Raw genomic sequence first — 20518 nt, 5'->3', positions numbered from 1 at the left:
TGTCACACACAAACATGCTCTTGGGGCATGTGTGCGTGCAACATGGTTTTTAATTGCACTTTCAGGGGAGTATCAGGGTGTCCTTTTGGCCCCCTTGCACCTAGCTTTTACAAATGTTTTAATAGGACTGTAAGACACCGTTTGTGTTAGATGCACAGTAGTTGTTTGTGAAATTGGTTAACAATGTGTTTTCAATGAGCTTTATATTCCCTTCTCTGTTCTCTAAATGGTAGAAAGAAGCGCTGTACTCTAACGGTTAAAGTTATGTGTAATAGTGTATTTGAAGATGTGAACGTTTAATATGTGTATACATTATCTGCTGGTGACAGGGAATGTTTCTCTTTGCGTTGTGGGAGTTGTAGTCCTATTTATTCCATTGCAATTGAGGACAAGAAAATTCAGAAATGAAACAGGAAAAATGCACTGTAGGTGGATATAAATTATGAACTTGTGAAACTTGTCACCTATCAGGTATTTTTAACGTACATTTTTCTAAATTACATTGCAGGCTTGTATATGCTTAGGTGGTGAGATTATTCCTTAAGCTTGAGAAAAGTCACATGTTTAGTATGAGGCTGCTCGGTTATAGTTAAACCTGCAGTGTTTGAGGATGATTCAGGTTTACGAGTGCACACTGCTCCTGGGGAGCGTGACCGTTAGTTTGACTTTGGATGTAACATCTGTTTGTGAAGTGCTGAAAGCTTCTTTTAGAACAGATAACGGAACTGTGATATATGCTGTAGATATGCCTTAAAGCATAGTTTTTTGTGCTTAAAGAAGTAAATGTTGCTGTTTTGACTTTTATTGACATAGTCATGCATGCACAGACTCTTATCGGAAGCTGTGCATATGCTTTAATACCCATTAAACAGGTGAAATAGAGTTTTCAAACCATGTATGTTCTCTCTGACAGACCAAAAGATGGAGTTATACATACACTAACTTACTTAGAAACGTGTTATCTATCCAATGGTCTGCAAAGTAATTCTACAGATGCCTATATAGCTGTGCAGTTCCTAATACAGGCAGTGAGATAGTTATTGACATATATATGTACAGATTAAAAGACCGATAGAGCTTTCAAAACAGAGAGTTATATACAGGGACATTTACTTAAACACCTCATGAGAGTTGCGCCTAGCCCATAGGGAGGGTGCTATGTGTTTAAAAGGTAACGGATGTACTCTGAAGATTGAGTGAGCTATATGCACTCCTAGAAACCCAATTTATTCATTTCAATCTGCCACCTAGAGTTCATTCTGGCATACCTAAGTAGAAAAGCAGAGAGAGTAAAACACTCAGTGAGCTGGTACGTGAAGTGCATAAACATTCTGTGAGACACTGAGAGAGCTCATATGTATCTACTGCTACACATAGTTATACATCCCGATACTCGCTTGTGCACCCAGGAAGGAATCCACGGAGGCTGTTACAGATACATACATGTCACAGAGAGAAGCAATCATTTACTAACATTCGTACATGTAGATGCAATCACAGTCACAGACAGTAACTTAGGCAGCCATTCAGATATCTGATAAAGAACGGAGCCTTTCAAGTCTACCATGAAGAGACGCAGCTCCTGCAACATGTCTTGGGCCTGCTATACTTGAGCCTGTGCTTGTAGTTTTACAGTTAGGCCTGTCTTGTCACTTAGAACCTCTACACAAGGTGTAAACTGGTCTTGTAGCATGCATAACTAACCACTAAAGTATCCTGTAGCTAGGGCATAGGACTGGGTGCTATGTGCTTGAAAGGTAACACATATGCTCTAAAGTTTCAGTGAACTATATGCACTCCTAGGCATCCATGTACCCAAATATACACCCACCCTGCCACCCAGACTTAAGTAGAAAAGCAGACAGACGCTAAAACACCTATACAGACTGTGATAACAGCAACTAAACATTCAATCACACAGACAGGCACAACTGATATCAATATTCACTAATACACCCAGGAGGCAATTTATGCAGCCCTTACAGATACATTTACAATATATAAGGTGTAAACTGTTCTTGTAACAGGTATAACTAACCACTAATGTATCGGGCAGGGTGCTATGTGTTTGAAGGTTGACACATATACTCTGATGCTTCAGTGATCTATATGCACTTCTAGAGACACGTGTGCAATTATACCTCCACCCTGTCACCCAAACTTTAACCTGACATACCTAAGTAGAAAAGCAGACAGACACTAAAACACCTTTTCTCACTGTGATACAAGCAACTAAACATTCACACACACAGAGAGGCACAACTAATATGTCTCCAGCGCTAATGAAGGCAGCTGGACACAGACCTAAATTAGCAAATTCTAACTATTAAACCTTAGAGGCAATCTATGTAGGCCTTATACAGACATTTAAAGAAGCACCCATGTCACAAAGAGAGGCAGTCATTTACAAACAAACTTACATACATATCAAATAACAGCCCCGCATAGGAACTAATACGCTCATTCAGATATCTGTAAAACAACTCAAGTTTAACATGCAAAGAAGTACTCCTTGGATTATTTATCTGGCTGATGTACTTGTGCCTGTGTATGCAGTTTTACTGCTAGGACAAACTTCATATTTAATAGAGCTAGAAAAGGCATAAACTGCTCTTCTGCCACATATAAGTAAGCACTAAGGTAGTTTGTAGGTAGGCCATAAGATAGGATGCATTGTGCTTAAAAGGTAACACGTGTAGTCTGAAATTTCAGTGAGCTTTATGTACTTGTACAGACCCATGTGCCCAATTATATATTCACCCTGTTGTGAAGACTTTAATCTGACATACCTAAGTAGAAAGGCAGACAGACACTAAAACGCCCAGAGAGACTGTAACAAAACACCTAATCATTCACTCGCACAGACCAGCAGAACTGTTATGTATCTTGTGTTAATAGAGGCAATTGCACACACATTTTAATTAGTCCAATACTTACAAACACATCTAGGAGGCAATGCATGCAGCCCTTTACACACACATGTAGAAACACATACATGCCCCAAAGAGAAACAGTCATTAACTATCAAATTTACATGCACATTCAATCACAAACCTGGTTAGGAAATGACACACTCCTTCAGGTAGCCACTAAAGAACAGTTACTTTCAAGTCTACCATCCAGAAACGTAGCCCTTGCATGATGCCTTTGGACTGTTAAACTTGAGTCTCAGACACTGTGAGAAGCATCTAAAAATTCACTCTCACCCCCACACACACAGAACTGTTATATAATTAGTAGTAATGGATATGCCTGTACTCACACTTAAAAAACCCAACACTCACTATCACACTCACAAAGCAATCAGTGCAGACTATTGCATATACAATTACAGAACTAAAGAAGCCATAAAGACAGGTACTCACATACCAACAAAGTTTGATACTAAAACAAGCAGTTCCTCACATAGAGGCCGAGACACTTATTTACATATCTGTTGAAGAACTGACACTTTCAAGTTCACCATCCAGAGAAGTAGGTCTTGCATCATGTTGCGGGCCTGGTACGCTTGAGTGTGTTTATGCACTTTTACTGATATGCCTACTTGGCATTTCAAACCTCTTGCAAGCCCTAACCTGATATTGTATCACATATGAAGGCATAGTTGATAAGGCATTTACTCTCAAAATTAAGGGGGCCATTAGGATGGCGGGCGGATCGCCCCGGCCAGGCCGGCGGTAGCCACTGCTGGCCCTGCGGGGTGATCCGCCCGCCATCCATGCTTGAATGACCCCCCGCCATATTATAATGGCTGGGGTGTCCACGGCATACGGAAAGATCATCCGCCGCTTTTCAAAAATTACCTCTATATGGTGACGGTGCGTTGCAGGCACCGCCAGCCATATTAGGATGTGGCGGGGAACAACCTTTACAACGCAACTTTTACAACGCACTACACTTACAATGCATTTTTTACAACGCAACATCCACTACAACGCATTCCATTACATCGCATGACACTACAACGCATTTTTAAAAACTACCTTTACAACGCATTCCATTACATCGCATACTACCTTTACAACGCATACCATTACAACGCATAATATTACATTGCATTTAAGGTAAGTATTGGATAGTATAGGGGTAAAACCCCTACACTATCCAACACTTACCCTACTGTTGCACCCCCTGGAGTTAGAATAGTAATTTTTACCCCTACACTATCCAACACTTACCCTACTGTTGCACCCCCTGGAGTTAGAATAGTAATTTTTACCCCTATACTATCCAACACTTACCCTACTGTTGCACCCCCTGGAGTTAGAATAGTAATTTTTACCCCTATACTATCCAACACTTACCCTACTGTTGCACCCCCTGGAGTTAGAATAGTAATTTTTACCCCTACACTATCCAACACTTACCCTACTGTTGCACCCCCTGGAGTTAGAATAGTAATTTTTACCCCTATACTATCCAACACTTACCCTACTGTTGCACCCCCTGGAGTTAGAATAGTAATTTTTACCCCTATACTATCCAACACTTACCCTACTGTTGCACCCCCTGGAGTTAGAATAGTAATTTTTACCCCTATACTATCCAACACTTACCCTACTGTGGCACCCCCTGGAGTGAGAATAGTAATTTTTACCCCTATACTATCCAACACTTACCTTAAATGCAATGTAATATTATGCGTTGTAATGGTATGCGTTGTAAAGGTAGTATGCGATGTAATGGAATGCGTTGTAAAGGTAGTTTTTAAAAATGCGTTGTAGTGTCATGCGATGTAATGGAATGCATTGTAGTGGATGTTGCGTTGTAAAAAATGCGTTGTAAGTGCATGCGTTGTAAAAGTATGCGTTGTAACGTCATACATCCGGATGTGGCATTTAGCAGGCCTTTCCATGGTAGGGACTCCGCCATGGAAAGGCATGCGGTCTTTGCCACGGGGGCTTGTTGCGGGCCCCCAGGGGGGTGGGGGGCTGGGGGGGCTGCACTTGGGGGGTACCTATGGTACGCATTGGACAAGGTAGCAGGCACCGTGTGGTGCCTGTCACTTTATGCATGCCAAGGCGGTAGGGACGACGGTGGCAGATAGTCCCGACCCCGCTTGGCGCCAATATTGCTGATGGTTCATTTCATTTGCTGTGTGCTGTTTAACAGAACTTGTTAAGTGGAAACGTTTTTAAAATATTTTGTTACTTTGTAATCTTAGCTGCTGTAGGCACCTCTTGATGCCAGAAATTTAGTGTCACGCTGTTTAAAACTGCATTCCCGCACTCACAAAGGGATTAGGTGTCGCTCTTAAGCTCGAACACTGCCTACACGCCCGGTCCGACCCAGTAGCCAATCACGGGTGCGGAGGGCGGGGCAGTGACAGGCCCACACAGGAAGGCGAGCGGTTAGCGCTCTAGCTTCCACTCACTTGAGGGCTATTTACGCAGTGAGGAGGCTCCAACCCTTGCGGTAGGGACGACGGTGGCAGCTAGTCCCGACCCCGCTTGGCGCCAACATTGCTGATGGTTCATTTCATTTGCTGTGTGCTGTTTAACAGAACTTGTTAAGTGGAAACGTTTTTAAAATATTTTGTTCCCTTGTAATCTTAGCTGCTGTAGGGACCTCTTGATGCCAGAAATTTAGTGTCACGCTGTTTAAAACTGCATTCCCGCACTCACAAAGGGATTAGGTGTCGCTCTAAAGCTCGAACAGTGCCTACACGCCCGGTCCGACCCAGTAGCCAATCACGGGTGCGGAGGGCGGGGCAGTGACAGGCCCACACAGGAAGGCGAGCGGTTAGCGCTCTAGCTTCCACTCACTTGAGGGCTATTTAGGCAGCGAGGAGGCTCCAACCCTTGCGGTAGGGACGACGGTGGCAGCTAGTCCCGACCCCGCTTGGCGCCAATATTGCTGATGGTTCATTTCATTTGCTGTGTGCTGTTTAACAGAACTTGTTAAGTGGAAACGTTTTGTAAAATATTTTTTTACCTTGTAATCTTAGCCGCTGTAGGGACCTCTTGATGCCAGAAATTTAGTGTCACGCTGTTTAAAACTGCATTCCCGCACTCACAAAGGGATTAGGTGTCGCTCTAAAGCTCGAACAGTGCCTACATGCCCGGTCCGACCCAGTAGCCAATCACGGGTGCGGAGGGCGGGGCAGTGACAGGCCCACACATGAAGGCGAGCGGTTAGCGCTCTAGCTTCCACTCACTTGAGGGCTATTTAGCCCCTCGTCACCTCTAGCGCGCAGCGTTTGCGCGCAGCGCGGCGCCTACTCCTAAGACGAGCCAAAGACTAGCCCGTCTGCGCCCGTCTGCGACAGATCGGGACGAGGGGCAGGGGGCCATGGAGGAAAATCCAGCCAGCATAGATACTTCTTGCGGCAACAGGATAACATACACCTCACAGGTAATAATGGAGATTGGCTCAAATGTACCTAGAGTTTGTACATATGAGGTGGGAACCAATCTGGAGGGGCCGTTTGCCTGTCGTGGATGTCATAGGCAATTTTGCAATTCCTCTGAAATCTGACAATATTGGGAATGCCCCCCGGAACTGGTGTGTCAAGTACAACACATGTCAGTGGCAAATAACCCTATGACCGATTCACCACGGGGAAGTAAGCACTTGCTATGTAACATTCGCTCATTAGCCAAACATTCCTCGGAGGTATGGGACCTTATATCATCGGAGGAACCAGACTTATGTTTCCTTACTGAAACTTGGCTCAAACCTCATTCAGTCCCGGCCATAACCCTGGGCGTACCGACAGGATATAAAATATCCAGGTTGGACCGCCCGAATAAAACAGGGGGGGGTAGCTATTGTATTTAAACAAGAGATGAATGTTACCATCATTGATGAACTTTGTACACCTCAGATTGAGCTAATGATTTTTAAAATCAATCTAACATCAAAGGAAAATAGGAAGAGAGCTGTGGTGTACCGCCCCCCTGGCACATGCAAGAACTTCTCAGTTCTTCTTATTGAGGCTTTAGCCCCTCATGTACAAGAGAAATCTAATTTTCTTCTTGTAGGGGACTTTAACGTCCATAGTGAGCTGGGTAGTTGTCCGGAGGCTACTACCCTGCTTACGGACTTACAGGCACATGCATCATCATAGGGTTTTGCGATTCCTTAATTGCGATTATTAAGGAATCGCAATGAAGGAATAGCAAAACCCTATGCATGTAGGAATCGCTAAAAAAATAGCGATTCCCACAAATTCCTTAATTGCGACTAGCAAATTGCGAGTCGCAATTAAGGAATGTCTTCCCATTCATTCCTATGGGCCTCCAGGCCCATAGGAATGTATTAGAGATTGCGGGAGCAATTTGCGAGTACCAGTAGGAACTCGCAAATTGCTCCCGCAATTTCGATGGTGCAAGGGTGTCAAAATGACACCCTATTGCACCCATGTATGTTAACTCTGCACATATGTTGCATACACACATGCTCTAAGGGCATGTGTGTGCGCAACATGAAACTTAGAAAAATGCAAATAAGTGCATTTTTCTAAGTTTTCGCAAATTACCATGAAGTCCAGCCTCATGGTAATTTGCTCACGCTAATAGCGAATTCGCTATTTTTAAAACTGTAATGCATTGCATTTAAGGAATCTCAATTAGGGATTCCTTAAATGCTATCGCTATTTAAGGAATCGCTATTTTGAGATTCCTTAAATAGCGATTTGTGCATTTGGGATGATGCATCCCAAATGCAAAAATACCGGTCGCAAAGGGGCAGATTCTGAGAATCTGCCCGTTTGCGACCGGTTTTGTGCTTGATGCATGTGCCTGATAGACCTTTTGGGACTAAAAAAGTACAACCATGGCCCTACCCATCAAGCTGGCCATACGTTGGATCTAGTTATGTCCAATTCACCCCTGATTAAGTGTATGCCCCCGACTCAAGTGGACTGGACGGACCACTTCATTTTTAAATTCTACACTGCTACTAACTATATGCTCCAGGCTACACAGACTGCGTTAGCCAGCACTAGGAGACCCTGGCATAAACTGACCTTGGAGAATTTCAGGGATAATTATAAGGAACCCATAATTCATAGCCCAATAGGAGATATTTCACTTACATTAAAAATGTTTGAGGAAACGGTCACTAAGGCGATAAATGCCACTATCCCTTTAAGAGTGTTTAAACCACGTGCAGCTCACAAGCAAGAGGTTTGGTTCTCTGAAGAACTAAGATCTCTTAAGTCAAAGACTAGGAAACTAGAGAAAATATGGAGATCCTCACGGGGGACTGAAGATAGGGAACATCACAGGATAGCTCTTAAGATATATCATAAGGCTATTCGGACCGCACGTAAAAATCACATTGCAACACAGCTGTCTGCAGCTGGTAAAAACTCAAAAGTATTATACCAAATTTTACAAACATTCACAAAGCCAGCAGCCTGTGAAACGGCAGAACTAACATCTCAAGAACTTTGCAATGAGATCTCACGATTCTTCACACAAAAAATAGACGGGATCTATGATAAAATAATACATTCCAACAAAACCGTATTAATTGATAACATCATTCCACTGGCTGCTGATGCCCAGTCCCACTCTAGACTGTACCTCACTGAATTCCCTTCCATATCGATAGATGAGGTAACCGGACTAATTATGGAAATAAAGAGTGGTAGTCCTTTGGATACCATCCTGGCACGTATCATGCCCATATTAGCTAATGAATTAGGCCAGAGAATCCTGCAATTAGTTAACTTGTCCCTGAGTACAGGGGAAGTTCTGAGGTTCTGTAGCAATCCGAACCCGTGAATTCGGTATCGTAGTACTGACACGATTTCGGTACCAATGAACCGCAAATGATCCATTGTATACATGACAGTGTTTTCGCTGCGCAACTAGCATGAATTCACTGGAAAATAGGGCATTCTGTCGTAAAAGTCATGGCATCCATTTTAGCTACGGCATCCATCTTGTTTCTTGCCCTCACATAGTCAATGAACGGACAACGACCCCGGCAGAGTCACCTTGCTAAGGACACGTAAGCTCGAGCTCGAGAAAGGCTGACGCTGCATGACTAGGCAGAATCAAGCTGCCTCCCTTGCCTGAGGCCAGTCCTGCTATACTGGTTCTCGTGTCCGTTGTCCTGACTGAAAGGCCGAAGACGGTAGCCATGCCCGTTTATGATCCATAAACACCTCTTATCCTACATTTCAATCCTTTGCACCTGGCTCTGCTCCTTTCCTTCTGGGCTTTTACAATGGGGAGGTTACGATTTTTATGATGGGGAGGATCGGGCGAAGAATGGAAAACTGTCGAGAGGATCTGATCGAATACCGAAAACCTACAACTAATTATTGTTTGATGTCAAATTTACTGTTTGTTTGGGATACCGGGTTGGGCATGAGAAATATTCGTGTAATGTTGCCTAAAGACATTTTGCGTGTATTTAAAGAGTAACCCACTTAATGCAATTTGAACAGTCTCGTAGATTCTGCCTCTGTGTGGTTCCTATGATTTCTGTGTCCCTGCAGTAAATAAACCTTGGTCTTTGACGCCGCCATCGAGAAGCCCGTGTCTCTGTTTATGTGTGCACCGAGACAGGAGGAACTCAGGGGTCTTCGGGTGTTGTTTCCCTGACACCTCTGGACTCTTAAAAGTCCAGAACCTCAAATTGGCGCCCACGTGGGGCGACGTCATCTGGTACCGGTCCAAAGCCTGAAAAGTTCAAGAAGTTTCGTGTGAAGATTCCGGAGGGAGGTACCCCGCTTCATCGATCCCTGCATGTCGTAAAAGTGGCCCGACGATCTCTTCCACGAGGGTTCCCGTTCCCAGACGGCTACAGAGGACCGCTGCCCTGACTGTCGCCCTGTCTTGGACCCGAGGTGCAGACCTTAGTACGGCGAGACGTAGACGGGTTCTCCTTGGTGACGTCTTCCATATTTCAGTTAAGTATTTAGTTACGCTCGATTTGGTTGTTCCTTGTTGCTTTGGTTTGATTCGTAGATTATCATTGGTTGCTCTTGTTTAGATAATCTTTGTTTTGGTATTGGTTCATTTTGGTAGGCCTAAGTTCTCTGCGCATTTTGGTTGGAATTTGTTTTTGTTGTCATGACTACCAGTAGTAATTGTTTTTTGTCCTGGTTACGTTGCAACGGGGATTCCCGGTTGGAGGATTCGTGTTTGGTTCCTCCGATTGGAACTCCTACATATGAATTCTATTGTAAACATGGTGTGGGTCCTATTACGTATAATGAAGTATGGGTCCGTTATACCAAAAAAGATGGTGTCCTTAGTTGGCCACCGCATGGTAGCTTCGAAACGGAAATACTAGATAATCTAGAAATGAAGTTGTTCAAGAAAAAAGCCCGGCCGGCAATGTTTGATTCTTTTCGCGTATGGCGCAAAGAAGCCAAACAGAGAGAAATTAGGAAAACGAAGAAAGAACAGAAAGAGAAAGGGTTGACTTTAATGGAGACTGCTAGGCAGTTGCATGTCAACGAGACTGAGGAAAGCAATGGAGATGGCGAATAGAAAACATAATTTGGCAATTGATAAATGTTACCCTGTATTGCCATCATGTCCTGCTAAGCCGATGGAGGATCATGAAAAGGATCCTCTGTTGTCTTACCTGTTGAATTCACCTCCACCGTATGCACAGGGTATTACGGTACCACAGTTACTACCTATTGTACAACCAGCTGCTGGTCAGCCTGGAATAGTTGCTCCACTTCCTTTGATTCCAGCTCCTATCCTTCCCGTGGTTAATGTTCCTTCGGCACCCCCTCTTCCTGGGTTGCCCGTTCCGCCTTTGCCTGTCGTTTCGCAAACTGCTTTACCTGCTACTCCCACCCTTACTATTTCACCTGCTCCAGCTGCCCTGCTCCCGAACCCTGTGAATATTCTGACTCCGCTTTCCGTTCGTCGGAAAATAACCGACTCTGTAACTAATATCTTAACTCCTCTCTACAGGTCTTTAATTGAGACCCCCGTTTCTGACTCTATACAGAGACGTAGCCAGCTTCCTGGTTCCCAAGAACGAGACAATTTAGATTCGACAGCTCTTAGGTGGATGTCGAAAGCTGTGAAGTATGATGCGCGAAGAGTGTTAGAAACATTTATGCAATGGAACGAACCAACTCAACGTTATGTTTTTGACGTGATGTGTTCTCTTGTGCGTGAAGAATGGGAAGATGATGATTTAGACTCCGTCCCCACTGACCTGATAAATATTCAACAGAAATTTGCCGCAGGAATGGTGATAGGTCCAGAAGTAAGGGGAGCGATAGAACTGATTTTAGCTTATAGGGATGAGTCCCCTCTCCGAGCGACAAGAGACCCTGATGGTTCACCGATTACTACTAGGAAACAAAGAGGACAATATCCGATGAGGGAAGTTCCACCGTTATGGCGTGATGCAGTTCAAGCTGATGGGAACTTGGGTATTGCAGCTGCCCCGGCACATTTCCAGAGGGTGTGGATACACATCCCTTGGAAACGGGCTGAAGTATTAGCAGTAAAACAAGCATTACCAGACCCACGTAAAAATCCTGCTGGTTATTACAAAGAGTTAACGCAGACAGTTCAAGCGTGTGTCATGAATTTGGCAGACATTGAAATGTTGTTTGGTAATGTGGTGCCACAGCCTATATGGGCCAAAATTCGGCAAGAAAACCACCCCATCGCCTTAGGAGGCGATTGGGCAGCTATTATAGTGGCAGATGCGCAACAAGTTGGCGGTGCGAAACCAGAACCTCTGATTGCTGCTTTACCTGGCAGAATAATTACTCTGATGAAAACACTGATGCCAGCGTTACGAGTCAATTGGGATAAATTATCGGCATGCAAGCAAAAGAAGGACGAAAGCGTCTCTGATTTCTTCACTAGATTTGAAGAGACCTTCGTAGATCACAATGGGCAAGATATGAGTACTGAGGGAGGCCAGAGATTGTTTGTCGACAAGTTCGTGTTTAATTTACTACCTGAGCTTAGTAACAAGTTAAAGGATTCTGAAAGTGCATGGGCAGTATCGACGACAGCACAGATACTTGCAACTGCTCAGTATTACGAGAATAGAGAGAAAGAAGAGAAGGAAAAATCAGAAAAGAAAACGAAAGATTTAAAGACCAAAGTTCTTTTGCAACAGGCGTATCCGCCTCGTTCGAATCAGTCAGATTCACAGCAACGACCTCAGTTCCAGCAACAGCCACAATTCCAGCAGCCACAATTCCAGCAAGGGATGGCCCAAAGATTTAATTATAGTTTTCCCCGACAACAGTTAGCATGGAATCAGTGTGCTTATTGTAAAAAGGAGGGTCATTATAAGAATGAGTGTCCAGTTCTGCACCCACAAACTAGTGGTGTCCCAGCTCAGAGAGGTAATGTTGGGTTTACACAAGCTCCTAGAGGTAGAGGGCGTGGTATGATGACACCACAGACTGATCGCCAATCGAATTATTTCGATCAGCGAAATGTACAACCTACGCAACCAGGTAGATCTCCACAATATCATGTTGAAGATTACTATGATCATAATGAAGAGATTCAAAGAAGCGAGCAATAGGACAGCCGCAGGCAGAGAGAGGGAGTAGTATCAGTTCCAGTTGATCAGAGTGGACCTTATGTCACAGTAGTTACCGCAGGCGTGGTCGAACCGTTTCTGTTGGATACTGGTGCGGCAAAAAGTTCAATTATGCATGCGAAACTCCCTGGCGCACCTTTGTCTGGCTTAACGAACACTTCGGTAGGATTCTCAGGCGCCCCTGTTCACAATCCTGTTTCTAATCCTTTGTCAATTTCTGTTGGGCCATGCGAACTAGAAGCACCCCTTATCCTAACAACCGGTTGTAATGAGAATCTGCTTGGTTTAGATCTGTTGAAACGCCTGCACGCGACACTGTACTGTTCTCCTTCGGGAGTACAGCTCACATTAGGCAAACGAGTCATTTCTCCAATGTATATGTCAATGGATAAGCTCCCACCGGAGCTGTGTTCTCTCCCTGATACTCTTTGGGCAACTGGTCCTAACGATGTAGGCCTCCTCGAAATTCCCCCTTATGTGGTAAGTCTGAAAGCGAATATTAAATTTCCACGAATCCCACAGTATCGGATTTTGAATGAAGGTGAACGAGCACTCTTGCTGATTGTGAAAGACTTAATACAGAAAGATGTGATTGAGGAAACTAGAGGAAACGTCTGCAATAGTCCTGTTCTGCCGATTTTGAAACGTACCGACCCTTCTAAACCTCCAATTTACAGATTTGTGATTGACCTCAGAGAGGTTAACAAAATAGTGATTCCGCAGTTTCCTGTGGTACCAGATATCACTGCATTACTGACGTTGATTCCTGCCTCAGCTTCATGGTTTACAGTGATCGACTTGAAAAATGCCTTTTTCAGCATTCCCATAGCCGAAGAAAGTAGAGACATTTTTGGTTTCTCCTTAGGAGGTCGCAGTTTCAGATTCAAACGCGCTCCACAAGGTTATTGTGAGAGCCCTTCAATTTACAGCCAAGCATTAAAGAGTCAATTAGATGCCCTTGTACTTCCTCATGGTGTTGTTCTGATCCAATACGTAGACGATCTTTTACTAGCCGCTGATGACAAGGAAACTTGTAAAGCAGCTACAATTTCTTTGTTACGTCATTTGTCAGACTTACATCACAAGGTGTCACCTTCTAAACTGCAATATTGTTGCCAAGAAGTGACCTACTTAGGTCATCTTTTGTCAAAGGAGGGAAGAAGGTTGACCCCAGAGAGAATTAAAGCAATTTCACAGATGACTGTACCAAGCACACAGAGAGAAGTACGTGCGTTTTTGGGTATTACGTCATACTGCAGGCAATGGATCCCAAATTTTTCTCTCATGGCGAAACCATTGGTAGCCCTGACTGGAAAAGGTGTTCCGAGCCCTTTGCCATTCTCTGATGAATGTCAACAGAGCTTCTCTGACTTACGTGATGCGCTGTGTTCAGCTCCTGTGTTGGGTACTCCTGACTACAGTAAGCCGTTTACACTATATGTCCATGAAAGAGAAGGTTGTGCATTGAGTGTATTAACGCAACAATTTGGTGACAAACAGCGGCCTTGTGCATATTTTTCATCAACATTAGATCCGGTAGCCAGAGCGTTGCCAAGTTGTTTGAGAGCTACAGCAGCAGCTGCAGTGTCGATTCGACAGTCTGCTGGACTAGTCATGAACAACATGTTAGTAGTCATGGTTCCACATGCTGTGGATACACTCATGAATCGAACGAAAACTCAGCACCTCACCAGTGCTAGACTATCAGGCTATGAGCTGACGCTTTTGGCAAGTCACATTCAGATCAAACGATGCAACATATTGAATCCAGCAACACTGTTGCCGACTACTCAGAAGTCGAGTGATTCAGAGCCCCATGATTGTTGTTTCAGAACTGAGGAAGAGACAAAAGGTAGGATCGATTTAAAAGATACTCCATTATTAGACCCAGACGGCACTTTATATGTCGATGGGTCTTGCTTTAAACTACAGAATGGTGATGTGACGGCCGCGTATGCAGTTACGACTTTGAGTACGATTGTTGAGACTGCAAGAGTGAGTCAGAATTCTGCCCAAGCTGCAGAATTAATTGCATTAACAAGAGCGTGTGTTTTAGCCGAGGGAAAGAGAGTGAATGTGTTTACTGATAGCCAGTACGCCTTCGGCGTTGCACACCATTTTGGGCGTCTCTGGAGAGAAAGAGGTTTTCTCACGTCCCATGGGACTAAGATCCAACATGGACAGTTAGTCAGCGATCTATTGGAATCCCTGACTCTACCGAATGAAGTTGCAATTGTAAAGTGCAGTGCACATCGGAAGATTACGGATGATGTTGGCCGTGGGAATGTGTTTGCTGATGAGGTCGCTAAAGAAACGGCCAAGAACATGACGAGCCGAATGTACGTTGCAACGTCTGCAAGATGGATTGCGGAATCAGGAATGTGTGAGAATACGATTGAAAGTGTGAAAGCAATCCAGAATGAAGCAACTGAAAATGAGAAGAATGAATGGAAGGAGAAAACGGGTAAAATGGATTCAAGTGGATGTTGGGTCGATTTGTCTGAGCAGCAACGTTGGATGTTACCTGATGCGTATGTACTTGCAGTAGTCACGATGGCGCATGGAGCGGCGCACATCAGTTCGAAAGGGATCTGTAAAATGTTAGCTCCAGTATGGAAGAACGATGGAATTACTAAGTGTGCAGAAAGAGTGGTAAAGAATTGCATGATATGCCTGATGCATAATCCTGGCAAGGGAACCCCAACCCCAACTGGCCATTTTGCTCCCCCGTCTTGTCCCTTTGAAGTGATTCAGTTGGATTTTATCCACATGGACAGGTGTAACAATCTCAAATACGTTCTAGTAGTAGTCTGTGCCTTCTCAAGATTCATTGAGGCATATCCGTTAAAGGATAACACTGCTATGTCCACTGCCAAAATCCTCCTCAAAGAATACTTCCCTAGGTATGGTATGCCACGGATTGTTTGGTCGGACAATGGAAGTGAGTTTGTAGGGAAAGTTATGAAGAGTGTGTGTGCGGGTCTGGGTATTTCTCAGAAATTCCACAGTGCGAATCACCCACAGTCAGCGGGTTTGGTTGAAGGGTACAATGGCACCCTTAGGCTGAAACTTGCGAAAATTCAAGCTTCCACTGGTCTCTCTTGGCCAGACGCACTGCCTTTAGCTTTACTGTCCACCAGAGCGACTGTACACTCTCGAGTAGGGCTTAGCCCATATGAGATTGTGTTCGGCCGCCCTGCTAATGTTTGGGGAGTCCCTAGGCCAAAGGAATTCAAACAGATTGAATACCCAATGTTGGTTGATTACCTTCATGATCTGACTGCTAAATTGAGCCTTATTCATCAACAGGTATTCGAATCCTTGCCTAAACTGCCGGAGAATCCAGGCCACACGTTGAAACCCGGCGACCAGGTTGTAGTTCGGAACTTTGAACATACTCGGAACCTCCAGCCAAGATTCGTGGGCCCGTTCCAGGTCCTCCTCGCAACCAGAACTGCAGTACGCCTAGCTGGCAGGAAAAATTGGGTGCACGCCAGCCATACGAAGCGTGTCCCTCTTCCACTTCCTTATGACAACTGGGTTAGACAGTTAATTGGTGTATCCGAGACAGAACCTGTTCCTAGGCACATCCCTTTCAGGGATGCAGAGTACCTAACAGACCACCCACGAACGGAAACACAGAACTTTGACACCTCAGCAGAAACCGCTCCTTTGAATCCTGAACCGAGTACTGTACAAAGTGAACACTTGTCACCTGTGGAGTCGAACATTTCCGCACCTGTAGACCAGCTATTCCAAGACCAGACAAGACCCGGGAAGTACAGATATAACCTACGTTCTCATGTTATGAACTAATGACATTGCATTATTACCTTTCTGTTTGAAAACTATAAAACTGTTTTGATCGTATTGCATCCCATTCAGTCAGGAAGTTTGCTAGAATTTTTTTATCTTTTTAGTTTTTCTGTTTCTCTCACCTTGCCATCTGGGTTACCGTAGGGTCGTAACGTGTGCCTTGTTTTAATTTGCAGGGAATCAGACACTAGGTCCGTTTCTTCTGTTTGTCTTGGGAACTCCCAGGATAAACAGAGGCAAGTTTTTAACAGGTACAAACCATCCGTTGCGAACGGTTGTAGAAGATGGAGCTTCCTGAATTACGACGGGTTAATGTCATAAATGTGCACAAGACAAAATTATACGACATATTGTACAGTAAATGTTTCCTAATGCAATGTACTCTGACACTTCTGATTGTCTTAATAACCTTGGTAGGCGGAATTATTTTTGGTATTCAGTTGATCTTTACACCTGTTGCATCTACAGTATCTCCCCATGCTCCTGTTTCTCCGACTGTTGTTTCTCTTCATTCTTTCCATCCTTTTCCTGCCCACGAGCAAGCTCGACGCTCTGAGTTTATAAATAACACTTTCATTCAGCTCTTGCACCAACATCAACTAGTGGTTAACACAACAAACTGCTGGGTGTGTGGCTTGATACCACATACCATGGACAAGGGCATCCCTTATTTGGTTCTGCCTTTTAGTTATAATGGATCATTCTGGGCATTCCAGACCATGTTCGCTTATGCCCTAGAGACCTATCCCCCACGACCTCCGCGTTCCACCCGGTATAACTCTGCTAATAGAGCCTTGGTAAAAGGAATCACTGACATGCTGAGAGATGTCAATAATACTCCGTACATTCCCAAGGATGAATTGCGAGTTTACATGTGTTGGAATGTTACGGAATACGGCATTACTCTGGGTGAGAACAAACGTAAGAGCTCAACTCCGATCTGGGTCATACCCCACCAAGGTCAAGTCTGTTTGCAAGGAAATGGGAGGAATCCGAAAGCTCGACTAGGGAAGAGTGACTGTATCGAAACATACGTTTTCCCGTCACAGTCTTCCCCTGCATTCTTAGCTGCTAAGGGTACCTATTTTGTTTGCCAAGACAGAGCATACACATGGCTGCCTGCTGACTTCTCAGGCTCATGTTACATCGCTCAACTGTTACCTCCGACATACACTGCTGCACCGGACTATCACAAAACTAGAGTTGTGAGAGGTGTTTACAGTAAAGAAGATACTGCTGGCTAAGAGGCAGGAGACTTTTTCAAGGGTTTCCTCCCATTCTGGGGGCCTATGGCCAACAGTAGAAACTTACGTCAACTAACACGGGTAGTTGAATCCACCATCACCGAAACTGCGGGTGCCCTTAGTAACCTGACAGCTGAGCTTCAAGCGGATCGCCTCATGACATTACAGAACCGTATGGTTCTTGATGTGTTACTTGCAGATCGAGGTGGAGTATGTAAGATGATCCAATCAAGTTGCTGCGTTTTTATTCCAGATAATGCGCCAACAGTATAGAAGGCCATCTCTAAGTTACATAAGATTTCTGACTCTATTCATGTAGAGGAAGGTGACTGGTCATTAATGGGATGGTTCTGGAGCCTGTTGTCCGCGTGGGGATGGAACGTTCTAATAGTCATTGGTGTTGCGTTGGTATTTGTATTTTCGTGCTGTCTCATTGTTCAGTGTGGTCCTGCCTTATGTAATCTCTGCATTTCTACATGCGTAAGAAGACCACCTGTTTTTAGAGATACGCCACGAGATAGAGTAATGCTGCAACAACACATCAGTGACCTGATGAGCATAGAAATGGACTCTGACATAGAGTGAGTTATTGCCTATGTAAGGGCAAAAGGACGGTCTGAGGTTCTGTAGCGATCCGAACCCGTGAATTCGGTATCGTAGTACTGACACGATTTCGGTACCAATGAACCGCAAATGATCCATTGTATACATGACAGTGTTTTCGCTGCGCAACTAGCATGAATTCACTGGAAAATAGGGCATTCTGTCGTAAAAGTCATGGCATCCATTTTAGCTACGGCATCCATCTTGTTTCTTGCCCTCACACAGTCAATGAACGGACGATGACCCCGGCAGAGTCACCTTGTTAAGGACACGTAAGCTCGAGCCCGAGAAAGGCTGACGCTGCATGACTAGGCAGAATCAAGCTGCCTCCCTTGCCTGAGGCCAGTCCTGCTATACTGGTTCTCGTGTCCGTTGTCCTGACTGAAAGGCCGAAGACGGTAGCCATGCCCGTTTATGATCCATAAATACCTCTTATCCTACATTTCAATCCTTTGCACCTGGCTCTGCTCCTTTCCTTCTGGGCTTTTACAATGGGGAGGTTACGATTTTTATGATGGGGAGGATCGGGCGAAGAATGGGAAACTGTCGAGAGGATCTGATCGAATACCGAAAACCTACAACTAATTATTGTTTGATGTCAAATTTACTGTTTGTTTGGGATACCGGGTTGGGCATGAGAAATATTCGTGTAATGTTGCCTAAAGACATTTTGCGTGTATTTAAAGAGTAACCCACTTAATGCAATTTGAACAGTCTCGTAGATTCTGCCTCTGTGTGGTTCCTATGATTTCTGTGTCCCTGCAGTAAATAAACCTTGGTCTTTGACGCCGCCATCGAGAAGCCCGTGTCTCTGTTTATTTGTGCACCGAGACAGGAGGAACTCAGGGGTCTTCGGGTGTTGTTTCCCTGACACCTCTGGACTCTTAAAAGTCCAGAACCTCAGTTCCCCTAGAATGGAAACGGGCGCTGGTAAGACCTCTAAGGAAAAGCAATGCCATACCCTGGACAGAATTATCTAACTTGAGACCAATCTCTCTTCTTCCCTTTTTGGCAAAGCTAACTGAGAAGTTTGTAAACAGCCATCTTTCGACATAAATCGAAAGCACTGGGACTCTGGACCCCTCCCAGTTAGGGTTTAGGCCTAGTCACAGCACTGAGACCACCTTGCTGTCCGTCGCAGACGATCTACACATGCTGCAGGATAAGGGTTATTCCGTTATACTGGTGCTGTTGGATCTGTCTGCGGCGTTTGACACTGTGTCACATAACATCTTGACCTCCAGGCTAGCTGACAGTGGCCTGGGAGGCAAGGCGCTGGCCTGGCTGAGGAGCTTTCTAACAGATCGTACCCAAAGTGTCACCTTGGGTACATTTCGATCAGAGGAGCTAAAGATCTCAAAAGGGGTGCCACAGGGCTCTTGCTTGAGCCCTACGCTTTTGAACATCTATATGGCCCCCTTGGCTAACATCATGAGATCCCATGGGTTAATTCCGGTGTCTAACGCCGATGATACACAACTCCTCTTTCCATTTAAAACTCTCACTACAGAGATTAGGAACTCTTTTGCCCAGGGATGAAAGCAGTGGCACATTGGATGACGTCCAACTACTTACAATGTAATGTGGCTAAAACGGAGGTGATGCTATTTGGTGAGGCTAAAAGTCTGTGGACTCCGGACTGGTGGCCTCAAGATCTTGGGCCAGTCCCTGAGCCCAAATTGGTGGTGAAAGACTTGGGGGTGAGGTTGGACCAGGAGCTTTCATTGAAACAACATGGTAACCAAGTGGTGGGCACATGCTTCCACATTATGGGGCTGCTCAGGAAGGTGTTTCCTTTACTCCCAGACGCCACACGAAAGACCTTGGTGCAAGCGTTAGTGTTGAGCAGAGTGGATTATTGTAACGGCTTGTTACTATCTGCCAACGAAGGAGTCATCTCTAAATTACAGGTGGTTCAGAACACTGCTGCTCGTCTTGTACTAAACGCACCCACTCGAACAGCCTCCAAACCTTTACTGATCAAACTTCACTGGTTACCTGTGAAACAGAGGGTTAAGTTTAAAATATGTTGCATCATACATAAATGCCTGATGGGAACTGGCCCGGTCTATTTGGCCAATAAGTTCATCTCATATGTCCCTACACGCTCCCTTAGATCCGGGGAGCGAGCTCTGTTATGTGTCCCCAGAGCTAGGAAAACAAGACAAGGGTTCAGAGCTTTATCCATGGCGGGTCCCACGCTGTGGAACAGCCTTCCCATAGAGATCAGACTGCTCAGAGAACATTTTCCTTTTAGGAAACGTCTGAAAACTTTCCTCTTTCAAGACTAGGATATCTTCTGGTTACATTCTACATGGCTGTTATTTGTTCTTGAGGCTGTGGTGCTAAAGGGC

This window comes from Triturus cristatus, chromosome 10 (assembly GCF_964204655.1).
Source record: "Triturus cristatus chromosome 10, aTriCri1.1, whole genome shotgun sequence".
Classification (NCBI taxonomy): Eukaryota; Metazoa; Chordata; class Amphibia; order Caudata; family Salamandridae; genus Triturus; species Triturus cristatus.
Note: the sequence above shows the minus strand (reverse complement) of the source record.